This window comes from Talpa occidentalis, unplaced genomic scaffold (genome assembly GCF_014898055.3).
Source record: "Talpa occidentalis isolate TD23 unplaced genomic scaffold, MPIMG_talOcc4v2.1 talOcc4.2, whole genome shotgun sequence".
In the NCBI taxonomy this organism is placed as follows: Eukaryota; Metazoa; Chordata; class Mammalia; order Eulipotyphla; family Talpidae; genus Talpa; species Talpa occidentalis.
In genome coordinates, this window is record NW_023602073.1 from 57698748 (window position 1) to 57722251 (window position 23504).

A 23504-nucleotide genomic window follows, 5' to 3' on the forward strand; every position below is an offset into this window, starting at 1 on the left:
CATTCTTCCCCTTTAGGATATTTCAAGAAAAGCCTCTGCCTCTACTAGTTACTTAATAGCTCAGAGCCATGGTCTCTCATTTATATAAATGAGCATGGTAATACTTAAGGAAGATGACAGAGAATGCATGCAGAATGCCTGCGTGACACCTAGTCCACAGTGCTCTCTAAATGGTACCTGCTGTCCCAGCACACCTTGAGCCCATTTCCTTTCTCTTCGCTCCTGTACTCAATCACTATGAGGTTTTTGTCCTACCCCTTATCTTCTTTTTCTTTTTTTTTTTTTTTTAAGATTTATTATTTTTTTTTTTTATACAAGCACTGGGTACAGTCAGAAGTGCGGGAGGGCGAGAGAATTCACCAGAGCCAGAGGGTAGAGCAGAGCAGGCAGACGGAAGAAGTACACTGCTGAGGGGAGCAGCGGGCGGCAGGAGGGGTCTGCGCGCCATGTGGGACCCTCCTCCGGTGGCCGGGGAGCAGCTGGGGATCAAACCGGCGCTACAGAGGCTGCGGGCAGCCTCGCAACCCAGCGCTCAACCACTGCGCCACCAGGGAGGCCCTTATCTTCTTTTTCTTTCTTTCTTTTTTTTTTTTTTTTTTTGCTCTGTTGCCTTTGCCCTCATTCCTATCCTAAACCTCTCCCCCAACATGCACACACAGGCCCTCTCTACTCTGTCCCTCATTTTCCTTCTCTCTCTCCTGCCTCCTTTCATTCTTCACATTCTTTTTTATCCTCTCCTCTGCCTTGTAGTGCCTCTTCTGTGTATCACTTCCATCCCTCCATCTTCCTGATGTCCCCAATTAATGGCAGGTGATCATTATATAACAAGGATCAGAGGTTAAAGGTGGTGATTGGCCTTTGAACTGCAAGTCAGTGATAAGTAATCTAAGAACAGAGTTTAACTGATTTATTAATAAATCAGTAGGAATTGTATTTGGCAGCTAACAACTGGAGACTAGAAATAGTGTGGCTTAAAGCAATAGAAATAGACCTTGTTATTAATTATGACTTTTATTGCACCTTATATCTAAATGGGTCTGAGGAATCATCCAGTATCTTGCTGTTTCTGTAGCTGGGCAATGTAGCTCTTACTTGCCAGCCTGCTGAACTGTTCCTTTTTCAGAAACATAGATGCCATCCCCAAACTTTCTGATATCCTTGTTTTTAACTGTTACGGCTTGCTAAATCAAAGTAGCTGATACACGTTTGTCTTGTCAGGGAAGCTAGTGCAACACCCTCTGTGTTCTGTATATGACTCCAGATAGTGTGAACAGTAACCCATTTCTTTCTATTTCTTCACAATTTGTCTACCCAGAACCTCTTTTTTTTCTTTTTTTTTTTTAAAGATTTATTTATTTATGCGTACAAGAGCTAGGGTACAGGCCAGAGATACAGGAGGGTGAGAGGATTCACCAGAGACAGATTGGGAAACAGAACAGGCTGCCTGACTGAAATACACTGCTGAGGGGAGCAGTGGGCGAGACAGGAGAGGTCTGCCTCGCCACGTGTGTTGCTCCCTGGCGGCCAGGGATCGAACTCGTGCTGCAGAGGCTACAGTTCGCTTCATAGTGCGATGCTTAACCCCTTGTGCCACCAGGGAGGCCCCAACCTCTTCTTTTTCGTTCCAAGAAGACCAGGTTCAACATTGATGTGATTGAAGTCCCTCCACAGGATGCCTCCGGAGTCCTTTATACTAACAGTTTGTCCCTTCAGGGAGATGTCAACATTCTCTGGAATGTTGACGGTCTGGTTGCTGAGAATGGTCTTCTTCTCATAGTAGATGTATCCTCTGTTGTGTGTTTTAAAAGAAACCTGGAGGCACAGTCTAGAGCTGGTCTTGCTGCCCTGCCATCCTTGGTGCATAGCTTCCAACCCCAGGGTTGCCTCATGGTCTAAGATGGTTGCTGGGGAGCCAGCCATCACTTCAGGTTTCTAGAAAGAAGGGATGTAAGACCAAAAGGATATGTGCTAGCTGTCTGTCTGCCCCTTAATGAGCTTTCCTGCAAGTCCCACCCAATATCTTCCATTTCTCCTTGTTGGCCTCCCATAACTGCAAGGGAGACTAACAAGTCTTTTAACCAGATGCATTGCCCTCTGAAATAAAATTAGGATTTTGTTACTAAAGGAGAAGGGGAGAGTAGACATTGGGAAAAAACTTGCAAGGTCTGCCATCATTCGTTCAGTGTTAATCTAACACCTATTATCTGCTAACTATAGGATCAGTCAGGGAGTCCCTATTCTAGAGGGAGACAGAAAAGTAAACAGGTATAGTACAGAGTGAAGATGATAGATGAAGGGGGGAGGAGCCACGAGGAATCCCCCCACACCTGCTCGAAGGCCATCAGAGCAGCCTCCATTATATTACACTCACATTCTTCTCTGCTATGTAGTTCCTCTGTGTCCTCTCTTCTGTTCTCTCTCTTATATTATCATCATAGCTGTTGTTGAGGTTGCTTTTGCCCCTCCATTCTGATCCCAGCAACAGTTCCTAGAGCTTGAGGAAGTGGGAATAGTTGGCAGCTTAGTGGGAACCTCTGGGATGGGAGCCATATATTTGAAGAGCCAAGTCCCAGACCCGTAGGCAATTAGGTGGCAGAAGTGCATCCTGTTCCTGAACATGCCCTGACACTGCCAGGAGACATTGCTCCAGGAACGGGGTGGTCATTGGGAGGGGCAATCCTGACCAGGCACCTGGCATCTGCTCTGCTGTGCTGTCTCTGGCAGCTTGTCATAAAATGAACCTTTATAGTAATAAAATCCTCCATTTCCCATAAAATGGGTATAAATGCTTATTCACATCGATTAATCAGGACTCTCAGAAGGCTATAGTAAATCATAGGTTAAAAATAGATATATAAAACTTCTACTTTTTATAAAATGTCTGTCTTTAAACTTAGATACCTTATCTTGGAACTCAGGAAATTTTAGAAGTAATTTATGTGATCACATTATCTTTGATTTGATCTCAGGAATACCTATTGCTCTCGTTCTTCCTCCACCCTTATCCAAGTCCCAAAGGGAAATCAGAAAGTCATACCTCACCTCAGCCCGTAAGAATTTAATCTTTTTTTAAAAAGATTTATTTATTTATGCATACAAGAACTGGGGTGCAAGCCAGAGGTGCAGGGGGTGAGAGGATTCACCAGAGACAGAGTGAACAGGCAGACTGACTGAAATACACTGCTGAAGGGAGCAGCCGGCGAGATGGGAGAGGTCTGCTGCACCATGTGGGTTGCTCCCTGGCCTGACAGGGATCAAACTTGTGCTGCAGAGGCTGTGGACTGCTTTACAGTGCTGTGCTGCGCTTAACCCCTTGTGCCACCAGGGAGGTCCCAAGGATTTAATCTTTGAGGGAAGACTATATGGTTAAAAGATCGCTAGTTCTGGTACAGGGCAACCCTGATATGAAACGGGTTGCCTGACTGTGGGTCCTCACCTCTGCGCACTTAAAAGGGACTTATAATAATACTTAACTGCTGGCACACACAAAGGTTTATTTACAAAACAAGGGGAAATGAAAAAATGACTCAAGGAGAAAGAGGGAGATAAATTGGTGAATGCGTCCTACTGTTAAAGAGCAACCCCGATATAAAACAGGTTGCCTGACTCTGGGTCCTCACCCACGCACTTAAAGGGGACTTATTAATGCTAAACTGCAGACACACACAAAAGGTTGATAAAAGGTTTATTTACAAGGGAAGGGGAAATGGGGAAATGAATAACTCAGGGAGAAAAAAAGGGAGATAAGTTCGTAAATGCGTCCTACCCATTCAGCTGACCTGGAATCCCAATGACCCGCCAAGCTGGCGAAAAACTGAGCGCAGCTCGTGCCCAACAGAGAGACCCCCAGCCACATGGCTGGTTAAATACTCAAACAGAACATATTTGCTTACCTCCACCCTCAGTTCCCCACAGCCCTCCTTTGGGGATCATGGAATTTGTAGTTCCCAGTGTCTTGATGGAGTGGGGGTGGAGTCCACAAAGCCTGTATGGTGTTTGCTCAGGACGTCCTTTCTCCCTAACACTACCAGTTCCGCTGAGCTGGAGCCCCAGTAGCACTCCGAGAGCCAGCCAAAAACCAAGAGACCCCCAAGGCCCACATGTCTGGTTATGCCCCACCCCTGGCTGCTTATTTCCACCCTCAGTTCCCAGCAATCCTCCTTTTGATGATGATGACATTATAGGATTTGTAGTTCTTTGGTGTCTTGGATCTCTTTGGTCTGGAGTGGGGGGGGTGGAGTCCATAAAACCTATTTGTGGAGTTTGTTCAGGACATCCTTTCTCCCTAACACTTCTGACCCAATGTACTCATTATGAGCTTGGACTGTGACCCTGGTCAAATTACTTAACCCTCTTGGCCTCAATTTCCTTAGGTCAACTTGTGATCCTGGCGAATATGGGGATTAAGAGGCATGTGGGAAGTACTTGATACCTGTGAGTTGTTGTTATTGCTGCTCTTACACAGTGTGGTTAGACCTACAGGTTGGATCCAGAGAATGGGAGGCTTTGGATGCCACATAAAGAGTTGGATTTTATCCTGCGGGAGATTTGTGGGCAGCAGTGTAATAGATCTTGTCTGGGCTTTGGAATGTCACCAGCAGGAGTAGGAAGGGTGAATCTTGAGCAAGAGGATGTCTAGAGGCAGATCCAACTGAAGGGTGGGCAGGGCCTGTGCCAGGACAGCAGCAAAGTCAGGGAATGGGGACAATAGATGGTCGAAAAGTCTATGCGGGAGGACCTGGTGATGGTGTTTCAGCCTGGGTAGCATGTCGAGGTGGAGAGAGAGAAAGCAGGTACATGGTGATTGGTTCAACAGTTGTAAACCGGGCACTTGTTGCCCACCAGGCTCTCTGCTGGGCACAGAGGTCAGGGATGCCTGAACCCTGGCACTTCATATGCATGAAATCATTGTGAGGTCTCCGTGTGGTGTTTATTTTTTATTTTATTTGTTTGTTTGTTTGTTTGTTTATACATGCACTGGGTACAGTCAGAAGCGCGGGAGGGTGAGAGAATTCACCAGAGCCAGAGCGGGGAGCAGAGCAGGCAGAAGGACCGAAGTACACTGCTGAGGGGAGCAGCGGGCGGCAGGAGAGGTCTGCGCGCCATGTGGGACCCTCCTCTGGTGGCCGGGGAGCAGCCAGGGATCGAACCGGCGCCGCAGAGGCCGCGGGCAGCTTCGCAACCCAGCGCTCAACCTCTGCGCCACAGGGGAGGCCCTCCGTGTGGTGTTTAGACTGTCAGTAGGAGAGAAGCTCAGGACGAAATGTAGAATGCATTCGCAGGGTGTGATAGCACCAGTGAGTGTGCAGTGTGCAGGGAAACTGGTCAAGGACAAAACTGGGGAGGAGGTGTGTGAGAGAGGGTCATCATTGCAAGGGTGGGTAACGGAAGAATAGGCAGAAGCGTGTGGAACTCCCAGAGGAGAGGGCTGTAAGGTTGTGATTGTCAGTGCCATCACTGCAGTGTTGGTTGAGTAACTATGATGGAGTCAGGACCATTTGCAAGAGGGCTTTTTTAGATTGGGGGCTAAAGGGACTCCTCAGGAACCCTTGAGAGAATCTTTTCCAGTGAGAGGAGAAAGCAGCTTTTTGTTGGTGTTTCTTATCATATTTGTTTTGTATTTAATAGTTTTCGAGGCCCTTGGCATTCGTTATGTCATGTTCTCTCACCAGCCTGGGGGAAAGTGGTGAGGGGAGTGGTTATAGGCCCTATTTTATGACTGAGAAACCTGAAGGATGAAGCACAAGCAACCCACCAGACCCACACCTGTCGGGGGAGGCTTGCCTCCTAAAGGAGGGGCTTCCTCAAGGACTAGATGACCGGGCCAGTGAAGAAGGCTAGCAGGAAGGGCATGGCTAAGACCTGGGGCAATGTGTGGAGGAGAGAGGCACAGCTTGGATCAACACCGGGGCTTGGGTTTTTGTTTTACGGTAGCAGGGTGTTGATGAGGAATTCCAAGTAGCAAAGTAAATATAATCAGATATATGATTTAGAAAGACCACTCTGCCTACACACTTAGAAAGGGGCAAAGAATGGAAGCAGCAAGCCCTAGCAGAGATCGTTGCAGTCATTCGGTGAGGAATGATGAGAATGAATCAGGGAGATCCCTAGGACTTGGGCAAACAGTACTTGATTCTTCTGGTTCTTGGTCTTTTTGGATCTTGGAGGATGTTGGGGGATGAGGGGATAGCTTCAAGGATTTGAAGATTCTAGGAGTTTTCAAGGATTCTACCCCAGCCAACTCCACCCAAACATAAACCAGGAAGGTCACAGTGGAATCCACCTCACTGTTAACCTGGCAGCTAGAGTTTTTGGTTGACCTTGAGGATCAACCAAGGGTAAGGACGAGGTTTCAGAATGGGCAGCCCTATAAATGAGAGAGATGGAAACAGGCCCTTGCAGAAAGTTTGCTGCAGTCTCCTCCCCCAGCCCCCTACCCCAGATTGTTTAAGGCCCTGTGCCTTTTGCTCTTAGAGCTGGAAAATCTGGCAGCCCCCTGGAGCCTCTAGTCCCTACTGCTTTTCCTCTTGGGTTGCTTCTCCCACCCTTGGGTTTGCATATTTGGTAGGAGGTAGGGAAGCCAAGCCACTGCTGTGTGGGTATTATCTCAGACCTCTTAGTTCTTTCTTAGCCCTAGGCTCTCAGCTCCCAGCTCTTGGCCACAAAGCAAAAGGTGGAATTGCATCAGTTGTTGCTCCTTAGGAGGCCCCAGGGAGTGCTCTGGGTGAGCTCACATGCTGTTTTCCTCCTGCACCAGCCCTCCCGCCACTTGTGCAGAATGTGTCTACCTTTAGACCTATTACAGTGTCGGCATGGTTTCGGAGGGACTGAACCCAGGGATCTACACACTGCCCTGAGTTTACCCTCTGGATGAACTCTGGCAGTTGGGTAGGACAGCCCCTTATTTTAGTTTATTTTTATGTTAAAATATTTACTAATATAATGTGTAGGTAGTTATGTATTAGAAAGTTAAGTGGCAAAAGGGACTGACTGGACTCACCCCAGGGGTGAAGTGAGGAGGATCAGGTTTCCCATGCACTTACTTATATGTAGTTTTCCTCTTCCTTCTCGGTCCCATGCGGCAATGGAGCACACTAAATTGTTTTGACACCTTGCTCTTTTTTTTTCTTATTTGTTTATTCATTTATTTATATCAGTATTAGCTATACATTCTTATTTTAGTTTTTGAGTTATGTTGTTGTTGTTATTAATTTTGATGTTCATTTTTCCCAGATTTGACCAGTGGGAGACATCTTGCTCATTTCATTTAAGTGTATCTTGGGAATCTTTCCACATCAGCACTTATAGATCCATTGCATTCCTTTTTTTAAACTTTTTTGTTGTACTTATGATGTATGTAGTTTAGTAAATTTTCCAGCAAATATTCATGTAACTAAGATGTTAAAATGCCTTCTATTTATCAGGTGAACTGTGGTTTTTCTTCACAGCACTTTTCAGGTGTGACCCTCATAGCCCTGGAAGGAGGACAGATCAGAAGAAATTTTTGCAGCTCAGGATACTCTGAACAGTAAGGAGGTGAGAGAGGTTGGTGTTCATTTAATGAAGAGTGAAACAGGACCTCTCCTTTGAGAGATGCAGATTGTTTGGGGAGCAGGCTCTAAAGGTGCACACATATCTCCCTAGAAAGAACACTCGGAGTGAGTGGGGTGACATACCCCAGGGGCCAGAAGGGGAGAGCATCCTGAAAGGGGTTGGAGCTTGAGCCGGTTTTTTAAAAGCAGGGAGTGGGGACCAGGAGTGAGATGAATGAAGTAAAGAGGGCATGTCAGGGGGGTAGGGGCACAAAGATGGAACACAAAACAGAGGTTTGGAGCCGCCGGACCCCCTTCCTTCCACCACCAGCTTGGTCTCATCATTCAGTAAGTAGGTGTTTAAATAAATGGCTGCTCATCCTGAATACTTTTGGGGTCCAGATAGCAGCAGGTGTTCTTGAGCTCTCAAACTCTAGGCAGGAGACACCGAATGCACATTAGGCAAAAATAATTAATGGTGATAGAGGTAGGAATAGTCATGGCCTTCTGTTGGGGATATTGAATGGGAAGGGGCATGGAAATCATCCTGGAGCCCTGAAATGTTTGCTCTCTTGAGCTGGGTGATAATTGTGTAGTAGTATATAAATGTAAAGCTGCATGGGACTGCGTAAGATTAATGCAGACTGCACTATAACCTGGGTATGTTACACCCCTGTTATTAAAACAAGCAGACAAACAAATATATAGTGCATCCCCAGAATAAATAAGTAAAATTCAACAGCAAGGAAGTATGGAAAGGGACATGCTTGGGGATGTGCAGGGACTTTAGGAGCATGTTGCAGGAGGCTTATCTGAGGAAATGATACATAAACAGGGATTTGAAGGATGAGGAACTCTTAGGTTAGGGAGATCACGTGACCCAGGTAGAAGGAATTGTCTGTGCCAAGACCCAGAAGCAGAGAACATCTGATGTTCTAGAAAGTTGAGGGTGAATAGTGCGGAACTGTGAAAGGATGAGGTCTTAGACCCTCATACTTCACTGTTGTTTCAGAAGCCCCCTCCTGGGTCTCTGCCTCTCTGTGTTTTTACAGGCATTGGAACCAAAGCCTCTCTCTGATTCTGCCCACTCCTTTGCCGCAGAATTAAGTCCAACCTCAGTAACTAGGGAGACAAGACCAGCCATGTCTTAGCCCTTTATCTGTCCTTCAGAGAACTGGGCGCCCCTCCAAACAGACAGCTTGCCATTCCTAGACAGGCTCTGCGTTCTCGGTCACCTTGCCGGGCTCACCTTGATCTTCCCTGGCAGTGCCGTTCCCAACCTTTTGAAAGAAGGGCCATAATACCTGCTCCAAAATCAACCTCGCCTCTCCTAAGTTGATTTCTTCCTCTGTGTCTCTGTGTGGCCTCCATCACACAGCTGTTGTATACTTGGCTTTCCTCAAGGGCAGCGTTCTCTCTTGTTCTCTTGGCATTTCCCCTGTAGAAGCTGGGTCAGTGCTATTGCACATTGTCAGTAACCAAATCAGACCCATAAATGATTTTTTAATTGAATGAGGCTCTGACTGGATATAGAGAAGATTGCCTTGGGGTCACAGCATAGACTTCCTGGGAAGTGCCAAGACTGGTGCTTTCAAATTCCTGACAGTTAACTAACTTTCAGGCTTCAGGAATAAGGAATAGAATTTCCCGGAACGTTGCAAAATTTTAAGTTTTTCCTTATCTTTCCTAGCGTCTTATTTAAGAATGAAAGACCATAATAAAGTGTGCATTATTCTGGTAAATATCTTTTGACAAAAATTTCAGAGATTTTTCTACAAAAAAAAAAGGCACTAGTAAGAGCATAGACTGGAAGTAGAAATAGGAATGGAAACTGTTAAAGGAAGCAAACACTAACACAAAATGAATGCTAAATAAAAACCATTTAGTGATTTAGGGATAATACCACAAATATTTAATATTTTAAAATGATTTTTTAAAGATTTATTTATGATATATAAGAACTGGGGTATAGGCCAGAGGTGCCAGGGAGGGGGTTGGTGAGAGGGTTCTCCAGAGACAGAGTAGGGAGCAGAACAGGCAGACTGACGAAATACACTGCTGAGGGGAGCAGCTGGCGAGTCAGGAGAGGCCTGCTACGCCATGTGGGTCAGCTCCCTGTGGGGGAATCGAACTCTTGGTGCTGCAGTGACTGTGGATTGCTTCAGAGTGCCGAGATTTAACCCCTTGTGCCACCAGGGAGGCCCTAAAAATGATTTTTAAAGTAAAATTTTAAAAGTTTGTTTTTAAATTTCCAGCTACTAAAGTGTATCCTGTTTGGAGTATAGTTCTATGTGTTTTGGTAAATTCAGTCATTAACCATCACCATAATCCAAATACAGAATTGTGTTATCACCCTTTAAAAGTGTTATTCCCTTGTGCTCCTACTTTTAGTCAGATCTCCCCAAGTCATTACTTTCTGATCTCTTCTCTATTCCTGTAACTTTGCCTTCTTTAGAACTTTATGTAAGTGGAATCCTAAAGATTATAGCACTTTGAATCTTTCACTTAGCATAATGTGTTGAAATGTATTTGTTGTGTGTGGCAATAGTTTGTTCCTTTTTATTGTTTAATAGTATTCCATGGTAAGGATATGTTTATTCATTCTTCAGTTGGGAGACATTTAAGTCAGGCTCAGTTTTGGCAATTCTGAGTAAACATATGCAGGTTTGAACATAGGTTTTCATTTTACTTGGTAAATACATAGGCTTGGGATTGCTGGATATGGTAAGAATATGTTTTAACTACCAAACTGTTTTCCAAACTGGCTGTGCCATTTTGTATCCCTACCAGTATTGTATATGAGTTCCAGTTTCTCCATAGCCCTGTCAGCACTTGGTGCTGTTTGTTTTGTTGTGGCCAGTATAATAGATATGTAGTGGTATCGCCTTGTGGTTTTAATTTGCTTTTTCCTGATGACTGAGGATGTTGATCATCTTTTTCATGTGCCTATTTGTCATCTTTATATCCTCTACAGGTTGATGTATCTGTTCACATCTTTTACCCATTTCTTAATTGGACTGTTTGTTTTCTTACTGCTGAGTTTTAGGAATTCTTTATGTATTTTGGATACAAATTCTTTGTCAAATGTGTGATTTCCAAATATTCTTTTGGGGGCTTGTCTTTTCATTTTTTTTTTTTCAGTAGTGAAAAAAATTATATTTAGCATTAGCCAGCTAGACTCACTTTACATGATCCCAGTTTTGTTGGCAACATCCAAAGAATCATAAGTCAGCACCCAAACAAATGTCGCCTTCTCTCCATCAAGGCTGATCAGGATGTTGACGTTACTACATAAATGTCAAACTTCTACACAAACATTAATCTGGTGCTTGTTGGCCTTGACCTCCGCAATGAATGTCACTGCCTTTTGACTTCATCATGGCTGAGTCGATGGTCAGGGGGAATTTGATGTCATAGTAGTCAGGCTTATTTCTCTTGGGGTCTCTCTTCTGAGAAATTTGGGTTGCCTTGGGAACTGCATTGTCTTGGACTTGGGGAAGGTTGGTGCATCTTCTTTTTTTAGAGTCTGTGGACTCCTTTCAGCCCTGTTTTCTTGGCCTTCAAAGTTTTTGCTTTGGGAGGAACAAGGGTTTCTTTTGTTACTTTGGCACCTCTGCTACTTTGGCACCATCTTGGTGAGCTCTTTTCATTTTCTTAATGCAGTCTTTGAAAGAGCAGAAGTCCTTCATTAATGAAGTTCAGTTTATTGTTTGTTTGTTTTTTTAAGATTTATTTATTTATATAAGAACTGGGTACAGGTCAGATGCGTGGGATGCACAGGAGGGTAAGAGGATTCACCAGAGACAGAGCGGGGAACAGAACAGACAGATGTACCGAAATACGCTGCTGAGGGGAGCAGCAAGGCAAGACATATGGGACCTGCTTCTCCATATGGGACCCTTGCTGGCCGGCCGGGATCGAACCTGCACTACTGAGGCTGCGGACAGCCTCACAGCGCAGTGCTCAACCGCCTGCGCCACCAGGGGAGGCCCTGTTTGTTTGTTTTAATGAATTGTATTTTGATATCTGAGAACTCTGCCTAACCCAAGGTCACAAAGATTTTCTTCTGAAAGTTTATAGTTTTTTATTTTAAAGTTGGATTTATGATCCATTTTTAGTTAATTTTTATGTAAGGTGTGGCGCATAAGTTAGGGCTCTCTTTTGCATTTGAGTTGTGGTAATTTCATCACCATTTGTTGAGTTCTCGCTGTTAATATTGCTGTTCACTTTGGTTAAGAATCAACTGGTTGTATTTGTGTGGGTCTGAAATGAAATTTTAAAATATACAAAGAATTAATTGCCCTCTCTGATAATCTTGCTCTTTGCTTGGTGACAAATCTCTCAGATGTAGAAATTTTTCTTTCACTTTGCATTGTTAATTGGTCAAATTGTTAAGCATGCATCCAAAAATATCTTAAAATTGGACGCAAGACACATGTGACTTTAAGTTCATTTTCCTTTTTAATGATAAAAATATCCCAATTTTGATTTTGCCATTATATTTACTAAGTAATACTGCTTTACTAACTCAGACTTTAGATCACCTTCTGATTTTTGTGTTTTAGAATTCCACCATGTTTTCATCTCCTCTTTGTATTTTTCCTGTAGCAAATAATCAAATGCTAGAAAATGCCAGTGAACATTATTGAGCAATCTTTGAATAATCTAACTTAGCTTTCTTAACAGCACTAAACAGAATCACTGGTCAAAATTGCCAATTTAAGTGGTTGGTTTGCTTCCAAGCTTATTTCTCAGATACCATTTGTAGGATTTGTATATACTATGTATATAAACATATTACTACATATTTGCAAGAATGACTCACCATTAGTAGCAGATAAGCCCATGAGCACACTCTTATTATAACTTGGAGAGCGCAGTAAGCAAAACTAGATTAGATTGTAACCACTTCTTTCCTAAGTGCCTGCTCTGGTTCCTGGAGATGTCAGATTTAACCTTTAAAGCTGCTGGTAGTTTCTTGCTCTTGCTTGGGACTTGAAGGCAGTGTTTTCCTTCTGACCAGCAACATGTCAAGGTTGCTTGCTAGGTTTAATTCTTAACAGAGGCTAATACTTTTTTCAGGCTTTGGGACTCTGTAAAACATAAATTTCTTCCAAAAAATGCAGGGAAGGAGCTTTTGCTTAAAAATGATAGTCAAGGGCCTCCCCTGGTGGTGCAGCGGTTGAGCGCTGGGCTGTGAAGCTGCCCGCAGCCTCTGCAGCGCCGGTTTGATCCCCGGCTGCTCCCCGGCCACCTGAGGGAGAGTCCCAGATGGCGCGCAGACCTCTCCTGCCGCCCGCTGCTCCCCTCAGCAGTGTGCTTCGGTCCTTCTGCCTGCTCTGCTCCCCACTCTGGCTCTGGTGAATTCTCTCACCCACCCGCGCTTCTGACTATACCCAGTGCTTGTATAAATAAATAAATAAAATAAAAAATTTAAAAAAAAAAAAAAAAAGAAATGATAGTCAAGCAATATCACGAGGTAGGATGTGAGAAAAGGCCAGGGTTGTAGGGTTCCCTGGGAGGTGAACTTCACAGTCCAGCTGCTGTGTCTCATCCATCAGCCCCAGTGTTTCTGGGACCCTGCTCAGGGACTGACGTGTGGCGGATGCTCCGTGAAAGTTGCTGGCTGAACAGATGACTTTCCAGCCAGTGGCTCATCTGGCACTCATCTTGATCAGCAGCTTGGTAGATAGAGATGGCTCGGTTACAGAGTTTTATGAAAGATGAGCTTAGAAATTTCCATGAGGTCCCAGTGTGCTAAGTCTTGAACAACAAGCAGCGAAGCTTACATTTTTATATTCTGAACACGGGAGAAAATCGAACATGATCCAACTGAGCCTTTGAACTCAGAGCCATGGGGTGAGCTAAAGGCAGAACAGCTTTTTTACTGGTTTTTATTTAATAAAAAGGTCAAAACTACAGAAAAGTTGAAAAAATAGACAAGTTCTGTATTTCTTTAACAGATTTACCAGTTGCCAAAGTTTGTTACATTTGCTTGACTTTGTGTCATAGATTGTCCACATTCCATACTTCCTGGATTGTTTCACTGGGATTAGATTTGGGTTAACATTTTGGGGGAACCTGCTTGTGTGATGAATGCTTTCTATTGTTTCACATTAGGAGGCATGATGGTGTCAGTTGGACCCAGTAAGCGTGGTGCTAACTTGAATCACCTGGTTAAACTGATGTCTGGGAAGGTGACCACTCTTTTAAGGCAGAAGACTTTGGAGGGAACTTCTTGCTGACGTTTGGTAATAGCTGATAGTCGCTTTGGAAGACTGTTTCTCTTGGTGTCAGATGTAGCTGCTATTGAAAAACATCTTGGTGTTATTCAAAAAAGTTCTTGGAGCCAGGAAATGAATTTGGGACCAAACTCTACAGCCATCTCTTCCCTATGATCACAGACAAGGTAGATCATCTCTCTTGGGCTGAGTGATTGTACTTATAAGGAAATAGTCACTCAGAGAGGTGAAGCAATTTGCCCAAGGCCACTCAGCTAGTGAGTGGCAGAGCTGGGTTTCAAACCCAAGTCTGATTGGACCAAAGTCCTACCCTTGCCTTTCTGCCGAACTGCTTCCTTTAAGGGGTTGATCATCATGATGGTGGCTCTAAGCAGAACCCTAACCCTTACAGAGTCTGAGGTGCCTCTCTAGTCCAGGTTTCTCTCCTGCACGTTGCAGGCTGTCTTGGAGGAAGGGCTGTTAGATGAGCCTCTGCCACCTTTGGAATAAATGCTTTCATGTTTATGTTACAAAGGTGAGCTGCTGGCGCTATTCCAGCCCCCGCCTGCCCAGGCAGGGAAGCGCAGCCTCATGTACCTGCCCCTGGCCCATATTAGGGTCAGTCTCTGAGGTCGCCAGATTGGCCTGTGGATCCCAAGGGCAGTCCAGGTGGATGAAGGAAGGTATTGCCTCAGCCTGCCTGGGTTCCTGGGGGGAGGGAGACAGGAAGTATTAATGGGAGAAAGGTGTACAGAGCCTTGCCAAGCAGGTTGTTGTGGGTGGAGAGACACTGCCTGCGTGCTCTGGACGCCCCAGGATTTGGGTGGAGGTTCTCAAGGAGACCAGAAAGGAAGGCTGTGGTGGTGACTCTGGAGTACTCCAGGACTGCTCCTCTGGATTTCTGCTCTGGAGACCCACCGACCTATCATCTTCCCAATTGACTGCTCTTCCTAAAGGCACCTGAGAACTTGGTGAGTAGTATCTGTTCCTCATGTGATTGTGGTCCTTCCCACAGCGTTTGTTTTGGGGAAAACAGTGGCTCTGGCCCAATCAGGATGTGTTTGTTGAGGCCTTGACAGATAGCTATAAGAGCCGAGAGCCCTGGAGAGTCAACCTTCCTGAGTTCCAGCTGCCTCTCCCTGCACTGTTCATCTTCACAAGCCTCCAAGTTGGGGAACAGATCCAAAGCCAGAGCCAAAGTGTCCTCCCAAAGAGCAGACTGTGTTGGGTCGACCCTGAGGAGCTTTCTCCAGAATTCTGCCCCTGGTTCATGTCCTTTCGAGCCCTGCATCTTGAAGAGAAAACCAGGGCTCTGACAGCAAGGTAGGCAGGGGCCCCTGGGGAGACAAGGGAATCAGTGCTTATAGGGAGGCTCCCCTCCCCATCATCACTGGCTGTAACACTTGGGGAACAGAGGCAGTGATTTACTTGATTCTTTTGAAGGAGCCCCTTCTGCCTCCTTGAGATGGGGCTGAAATCCGTCGTGGGAACCTGACATGACCTAACGTGTGAGGCCTCCCATTCTCTGAATGATTCCCCAAGTGTCGTCACTAGGTCACTCCAGTCCTGGCATTTCCCCCATCTTGTCCTCGCACCTGGCTCTGAGTCCTGAGGAGTGAGATTGCAGTTTTTTTGATCAACTTTCTCACTGAGAGCTCTGCCGATTGTCATGCAGGCATAAAATCCAGAAGCCGCTGTCAGAAAAATAGGAGATTTGGAAGTTGAGGACATGGGCCGGTTTTCAGACTCTAAGGTGCTTTGATGTTTAAGAGTCTTTACTATGATCACTGAGATTTGAGTATTTTTATTGTGTTTGCCCTTTCACTCCCTCACCACTGGTTCTCCTTTTCCTCTTTTGGGAACTTCATGTTTTTCAAGTATTTATTAACTAGGCCCTTATCTGAAACCTTAGAAAGCAGCCAGATAGGCATATACTTGAAAGGGAAAACAGACAGCAAGTACGAAAGTCATAGAGATTCAACACCTGGAAAGCTTTGCTTCGTCAGGTGTCCATATTCATTTTTTTTTTAAACAATATTTTCTCCCTCCACCCCCTCAGGTTGAGTCCCCATAAAATTTCCTTCCCCAAGGCACCCGTGCACCATTACCTCAGTCCCTTGTGCTCCTCCCTCCCTCCCTCTGATCCCTCTCCCTCCTTCTCTCCTGCAGGATGTCTCTGATTTGTAATTGTCTGTTTTTGCTTTGTTGTGTTTTGTACTGTTATTTTTTTTTTTTACACTGATGTCTTATTTGCTTCCCCTATATTCCTGCTATAAGTGAGACCATCCGATATTTTTCTTTTTCCTTCTGGCTTATTTCACTGAGCATAATTCCTTCTAGTTCCATCCACATTGCTGCGGATGGCATGAGTTTATCTTCTTTGATTGCTGAGTAATATTCCATTGTGTATATATACCACATCTTCTTGATCCAGTCATCTATTTTTGGGCATTTGGGTTGTGTTCCATATTCATTCTTAGTGCCTAAGCTGGTTTCACTCAAGTGAGATCCAGGGCTTTTGTTAGAGAAAACAATGTTTTAAAAACAATGACACAGCTACAAACATGTGAAAACAATTCATTTCCCCACCACCACACTCTTCCTTCCTTCCATGTGTCTCCTTCCCACTTGGTTACATGTTGGGCAAGTGCATATTATTTCTGCGTTGTTGTCTTAACCAGGTATGCGGCAGATGTATAGTGGCACCACTAGCTGTTTCCTTCTAGCCGTGGGTCACAGTTATCCCACCCTGGCACCATGTCTGTACTGCCTACTGCCCTTGAGGGTCAGCAGAGAATTTTCACAACGGGGATGCACGAGAACTTTGCATCTTGAGAGCGACTTCCTCAGCTCTTTCTACTTCATTTTGGTGCTGTCTAAAATAATTATGTCTTAGTTTGTATCATGCTTTTAAAACTTTTTTTTCTTACTAAGCATGGCACGTGTTCATTACAGAAAATTTAGAAAAATCAGGTAGCTATTAAAAAAAGAAAATTCAGATAAAAGTGATTTTTAAATGGTCCCGTGAAACAATCATCATTAACATTTTGGCATATAAGTGCAAATATTTTTCACATTTATTATCTCAGCTGAGCCTTGCTGCCTCCATCAGGGAAGCCTTGGGGGTTTTATTCCCATCGTACATCTGGGGAAACTAAGCCACAGAGAAGTTAGAAGGTTTTGCTTCAGAAACTGTGTCAAAAGCACACTTTTAAATAAAGACTGGCTAAATAAAAAGGTGCCACATTAAAAAAAGAAAGTTGCCCAGAAATAGACAGCAAAGTAAAGAAAGAGCTGGGATAGACTGTCCTATAGCCCACTCTCTTCTCCCCGCCAAGTAGAGGAGTGGCACACCAGCAGGAGAGGGTTTCAGCAGGACCAGGCAGTCACGATCATTTGTCAGATTGCCTTATCCAAAGGTTAATGAACATACAGTGCCCAGAAGAAAGTGTCTCATGACACTTTGGCCCCTCATCAGCTTAAGAGAAAAAGGAAACCGTGTGCTTCTCAGATTTAAAGTACTGCCATTCCAACCCTTCAGCTTCACTGGATCAGTGAGAGTGCTGGGAGCTGCTCACTAAGCCAGCATGATAAAGTAAGGGAGAGGAGGGGTCGGGAAGCCAGTGACAGATATTGTAGTCACGGAGAGGTTTCACCTGGACAGCGTAGCTCTGGAGAGGAAGAAGTTGCAGGCCAAGACTTGGTGGCCCAAGATGAGGCAGGTAGGACCAAGATTAGTTAGGGGGGAAGGGGGGAGTCTATCCACCAAGATATGAATTTTTCAGCAGAGAAGAGTTTAGAAATGGGGGCCGGAAGCTGTACAGAGGAGTGATGGAGCACTGCCACCCTGAAGGTAGGCTGGCTCCTGGCTCAGTGGTCATGGAAGTTATGTCACCCTCCCTTGCACTGGTTTTCTCTTCTCTGAAGGGGGATAGTAATAATTCTTCCTTCTCTTCCTCCTCTTTCCTCTTTCTCTTCTGCTTTCTTTTCTTTTTTTAGGGATGGAGGGAGGGAGAAGTTATAGTACCTCCTTATTAATCCCCACTTATGAAGCCTAAGTGCTTACTAAATGTAAAAAGCTTACAATAATGCCTGGCCCATAGAAACAGTATTACTCTCCACATAAGGGCTATAGGAAGTTTTTGGCACTTGGCTATGACCTGCTTCCCCAGTCTTTCCTCCTCCTGGCCAGCCTGGCCTGCTTGTGTGTCTCGCCACATCCCTCCCCTGAATCTACACAGATCCTACCTAAAACAAGCCACCCCTTAGTCTGAATTTTAAAAAAGTAATCTTTCCACTCCTTGATTTCATTTTCTGTGAAACTTTAAGTTTTCGAAGAGTTTATTTTACTTTTAAGATCTTTTCTGGATGACCTAGCACTCCTTGATCTTGAACCTTCCCTGAGGTTCCAACAAAAGCCATTTCTTCCTCCTCAGCCACTGTCCTCCCTTTCCCCATGTGTGCACAGCTTTCCATGTGGTGGTTAGAGATACTGGTCTTACCTTCCTGCCTAAACTAGCATGTGAACATTTTGAAGGAACCTGAGGATTTGTTACCACCTCCCTACCCTGTCTACTCTGAGAGAGCTGAGGCCTGTGAGGGACCTAGGCCTCTTTCTATTGAGTAGTACACTTGGGGCCTGCCCAGTGAAAGGATTTTAGAATCAAAAGGAGGATAGACATACCTAAAACTCCCTGTGGGGAAAATGAAACCCAGACAAATGAACCATCCTCCCTAAGGTCACCTGGCTGAGCTAGCTCAGACCACAGTTAGGTGCCCTGGAAAACTGAGACACAAGGACAGTGATTTCTTTTTTTTTTTTTTTTTTGTGGGACCCTCACCGGTGGCGGGGGTCAAACTGGCGCTGCAGAGGCTGCGGGCAACCTCGCAACCCAGTGCTCAGCCACTGCGCCACCAGGGGAGGCCCAAGGACAGTGATTTCTGTAGGGTTGTTTCAGGTGGGACCATGCATGGAAACTTTTTTCCAATTATAAAACATAGTTTATTTACTCAACAAGCATTTGTTGAGCCTTTACTTATGTGCCAGTAACTCTAAGACGAGGATCAGTATGAATTTAAAAGATTAAATTTGTTCCTTGTAGGTTTATAGCCTTTCTGGGAAAAGCAAGCAGTAAATAAATGAAAAATATAAATGTACATATATATGTAAGTATTTATGTCTGTTTAAGTGTATGTGTACACACAGACCTGCATGCATATATACACACACTATCCCATACAGTGGTAGGATTGACAGAGAAAATCAAAGTAGGGAAGAAAATGGAAGTGCCATAGGGTACACGGTATGTCAAGTTAACTGTCACGGTGGAATACAGCCCTGAGGAAGTGTGGCAGTCAGATAGATACCTCAGGGTGTGGCGGTGGGGAATGTAGGCTGGGATACTGCTTCCAGAAGGCTTACAGGCAGGAATCTTCTGGAGGGATTTGGTGAGGAGAGACAGAATTTCACTTGAAAGGATCATTGACTGCTGTGTGGAGAGCAGTGGGATGGAGCCAGAAGCAGCAAAGACTATTGGAATAATCCCCACAAGATATGATGTTGGCTTGGACCAGTACAGGTAATGAAAAGTAATTAGGTTCTGGGTATTTATTAAAGGCAGAGTCAACAGAATTTGCTGACTCCAGCATTTTGGCCTGACCAGCTAGAAGGTTGGAACTGTCATTTATTGAGATGGGAATGACCTTGGTGGGAAGGCCAAGGATTAGGTTTTGAATATGTTAGGCTTATGATACCATTGGGCATCCATGTGGAGAAGTAAATAAACGAGTCATCAGCTTATTGAAGGTATGGAAAGCCACGAGTCAGCAGAAGGTCATTCAGGGATAGAATGTAGATGGAAAATGAAAGAGATCTTTAGAGATTGAAAACACAGTTGCTGACTGGGACCAACAAAGCTGTTGATAGGAGCATCCGGAGACTTGGGAGGAAAACCTGGTGGGTCAAGTAAGATGAAGATAAAACTTTCAGTACAGAAAGTTTAAAAAGCACACCAACAATAAAACACCGATAGCCCTATTTGTACAGGGCTACTTCCATTCGCTCTCTAGTCATTTTTATGGGATTCCTGCTATGTAATTTTTTATTCTGCTATTTTTCACTTAACAAGTAGAACTTAATGTTTAATGTCTGGATCATACTCCATTTTCTTGAGGTGTCCTAATTTAAATTTTTCCCTCTGTTACTGAGCATTGTCATTTGTTATTTTTCATTATTATAAAAAAGTAACCCTGAATTGAGTAGCCTGGTATATTTTCCTATGAGAGGAATTATGAGATAAAGCACATGAACACTTTTAGGTGAAATTTGAACTTGGAAGGCACAGTTTCCTCCTAGACAGAACTGACTGATCATCGATTAGGTATTGGGCTCTTCAGTGTCTCCTTTCCCATTGGGGAGGTTCAGAAATCACTCAATCCTGAAGACCCCTTTTCTTACATCTCTTTGCTACTGTGAGTTCCATTTCTCTTCGTCAGTTTCCTTCCCTCTCGCTAGGCCTACCCTCTCCTTTCCATGCCACCAGCCTCTACCCCTAGACCTAGTTTATGGGTTTGGTCAGGAGAAGTTAGTCAGAGCTACCCTCAGAAGGTGGTGTTAAAATGGAAGAATCAATTGTAAATGTCTGCCACACCTCACTGGGTTAATTAAATGAGATTATATGTGGGCCTCCCTATTGGCGTGGAAGTTAAAGTCTCAGCACTATCAAGCTGTCGCCAGCCACTTTGGCATGAGATCAATCTCCGGCCAGGGAGCTGACCCACATAACTCAGCAGACCTTTCCTGTCTCACCCGCTGCTCCCCTCAGCAGTGTATTTCATTAGATGCGCCTGTTCTGCTCCCCACTCTGTCTCTGGTGAATCCTCTCACCCCCTACACCTCTGGCCTGTACCCCGGTTCTTGTATGCATAAATAAATAACTCTTTAAAAAATAAAAATAGTAATAATAAATGAGAATTATACATACGTGAGGGCATTTCCAGAACTTTAAAATATTGTGCCAGTCCTAGCCTTAGTTGTTTAAAAAAAGGTATAAAGGTATAAGTCGTGGTATCTGGTCCATGCCCTGTAACCAAATAGCCCCTAGAGCCCCTCATCATGCATTTTGGTGTTCTAGTTACAAGAGCTGTGTCATAAGTTAGGGGGCTTGAATGGAGCTATCCCATCCAGTAATATGGCTGTTTTGGCCTCTTGCCTAGCAGTGCCAAGATTGCTCCCAGATTTATGTCTGGCATGTCTGAGCCAGAATCATTCAGACTAGAGAGTGCTGGCAGGCTGGAGCCAGAGGTGTTCAGAGCAGAAAGGGACCTCAGAGGTCATCTCCTGGTGTTTCACTCAGTGAGGGCACAGGTGGCGTGTTAGGAGAAGCATCAACTCTGCAAGGGTCTCAGCTTTCGTTGCGTTAGCCTGGATCTTCCCAGATCCAGCTTTTCCAGGCTCTGGCAAATGGCCTTCTTCCTACCAGGGCCCCTGCAGGATCTGTCATAACCCTGATCTTTCAGAGCCCAGATGAAGTCATCTCCAGTCTGTTTTCCACAGCAACCAGAGATTCTTCCCTCTGTGGGACCTTTACATATCTGTTCCTCTTTCGCCCTGTAACTCTACTAAACTGGCCTCTCAGTGTGCACCTGGTGCTCTTGGTATCTGTCCTTCAGTGAGGCCCTGGTCATCTTTCATCATTACGTATTTGTGTTGGATACTGACTAGCATAGCCTGGCACATGATGTTAATATTTGGTGAACAAGTGAATGAAAGCCGCTGGCAGCAGCTGACAAGTAGCGCAAGAATAGTGAAGGGGCATTGACGACATCACCACCATAGCACCTGAGGTCCTCTAAGGAGAAGCGCTCTGGAAAGGGACCTTGGTGCAGGCCTCTGCTGGCCAGCACATACAGCTTTATCTCAACCTTCCCTGGGGCCTCCCTGGTGGCACAAGGGGTTAAGACGCAGCCTTTGGGGCTGTCCACAGCTGCTGCAGTGTGAGTTCGATCCCCGACCAGGGAGCTGCCAACACTGTGCAGCAGACCTCTCCTGATTCCCCTGCTGCTCCCCTCAGCAGTGTATTTCAGTACATCTGCCTGTTAATGTTCCCCACTCTGTCTCTGGTGAATCCTTACCCGCCTACCCCCCACTCCATGCCTCTGACCTGTGCCCCAGCTCTTGTATGCATAAATGAATAAATCCTTTTTAAAAAAAAAAAGAAGAAGCCTTCCCTGAGCAGCGACAGGTCCTCTGGGCTCCTTCTAGAAGGCTTTTCTCTTACCTTATCACTATGTTTCAGCATATTAATCAGTCTTCTTTGTCCAAACACTTCTAAAACATCTCTCTGTACCCCTCATCTTGAAAATACCCCATTCTCAGTAAATACTATGGAGAACACAGAAAAATAGAATTAAGAAAGTAAGACTCACCTATAACTTCACCCTTAGAAAGTGTACCATTAATGTTTTGGACCATGTCTTTCCACATTTGTTTCAATGCATTGTGTGCATGTTTTGACATCATTGAGATTCTATTGTGAAAACTGAATTTTTTTTAGTATCTCTTCAGTCTTAGAGGCTGTAGTCAGAGGTCAGCCTGCACAGCAGGAGGGTAGGTGGTGGTGCCTCTCCCCTACAGGTGACAGGGCACACTCAGCCCTCGCTGGTCTCTGCTGAAGAGCGCCCTCCCACTCAGATCTCTTCTCTGGACTTTTTCATTTTCAATTCACTCTACTCCATGAGACTTAGGGGCTGACTCTTAGTTAAGTTGGCAGAATTGTAAAAGTAGGGTGAAGGGTAGCGTGGCCTCCTGGCTGTCTTTTTTTTGGTTCCAGGATTGTCTGAACAAAACCGGCCCCCAGACCATGCCTCGGGGTTGTCTTCATGTAACCTGCTGGAGTGAATCCATTCCAGCAAAGGTCACGACAAGTCCTCTTGTGTGCCCTAAGGAGAGTGGGGTGATTTGGATTGGCAAATGGGGAGCAGAGAGTATCATGGAGTTGCTAGCCTGGAAAACCAGGGCACTGGGTCAGACCCCACATTAATAATTGATTGGAGGGCCTCCCTGGTGGCGCAGCGGTTGAGCGCTGGGTTGCGAAGCTGCCCGCGGCCTCCGCGGCGCTGGTTCGATCCCCAGCTGCTCCCCGGCCACCGGAGGAGGGTCCCACATGGTGCGCAGACCTCTCCTGCCGCCCGCTGCTCCCCTCAGCAGTGTACTTCGGTCCTTCTGCCTGCTCTGCTCCCCGCTCTGGCTCTGGTGAATTCTCTCACCCTCCCATGCTTCTGACTGTACCCAGTGCATGTATAAACAAAACAAACGAATAAATAAATAAAAATGCCTCTATTAAAAAAAAATAATAATTGATTGGAAAATCTGGGAGAGAATCAACCAAGCCCATTCTCCCAAGGTCTCTGATCCTAAAAGCATTTGCCAGGGACATGAGGCAACCTCTGCCCTTTATCTGGAAGCTGCTGACCCTCATCTCCCTGCAGTGGGGGGAAGGAGGAAATGACAGCAACCGGTGTGAGGCAGGAAGTGAAAGAGGGTTTGAGCTCACCTCTGAACTGTAAAGCACATACCCTATTAACCCTCTATTCTCATAGATGATTATAAGGCAGGGAACTGGGAAATACTGTTTGTTTAGCTCCCTGGAATCCTAGTAGGCTAGCACATTTCTGGATCTGGACTATCACTTGCTCCATATAATCCCCTTAGACGAGCCAAGAGAGAAGATAATAGCATCAGCCACAGTTC

The 23504-nt window shown here is 45.1% G+C and overlaps 1 protein-coding gene across 7 annotated transcripts in view; it reads left to right on the forward strand.

Annotated features, from left to right (window-relative positions):
* The window catches only part of PPARD (peroxisome proliferator activated receptor delta), an 86008-nt gene that overhangs the window by 38959 nt on the left and 23545 nt on the right, over positions 1–23504 (forward strand). For 4 of the 7 annotated variants that reach the window (XM_054698739.1, XM_054698738.1, XM_054698740.1 and 1 more), the window contains one exon: positions 7449–7536. The exons of 2 other annotated variants lie outside the window; for them this stretch is intronic. The gene's annotated coding sequence lies outside the window, so the exon portion shown is untranslated. Of the gene's footprint in view, positions 1–7448; positions 7537–14768; positions 15077–23504 lie in introns of all 7 variants that reach the window. One more of the 7 variants, XM_054698741.1, reaches the window with a different exon arrangement.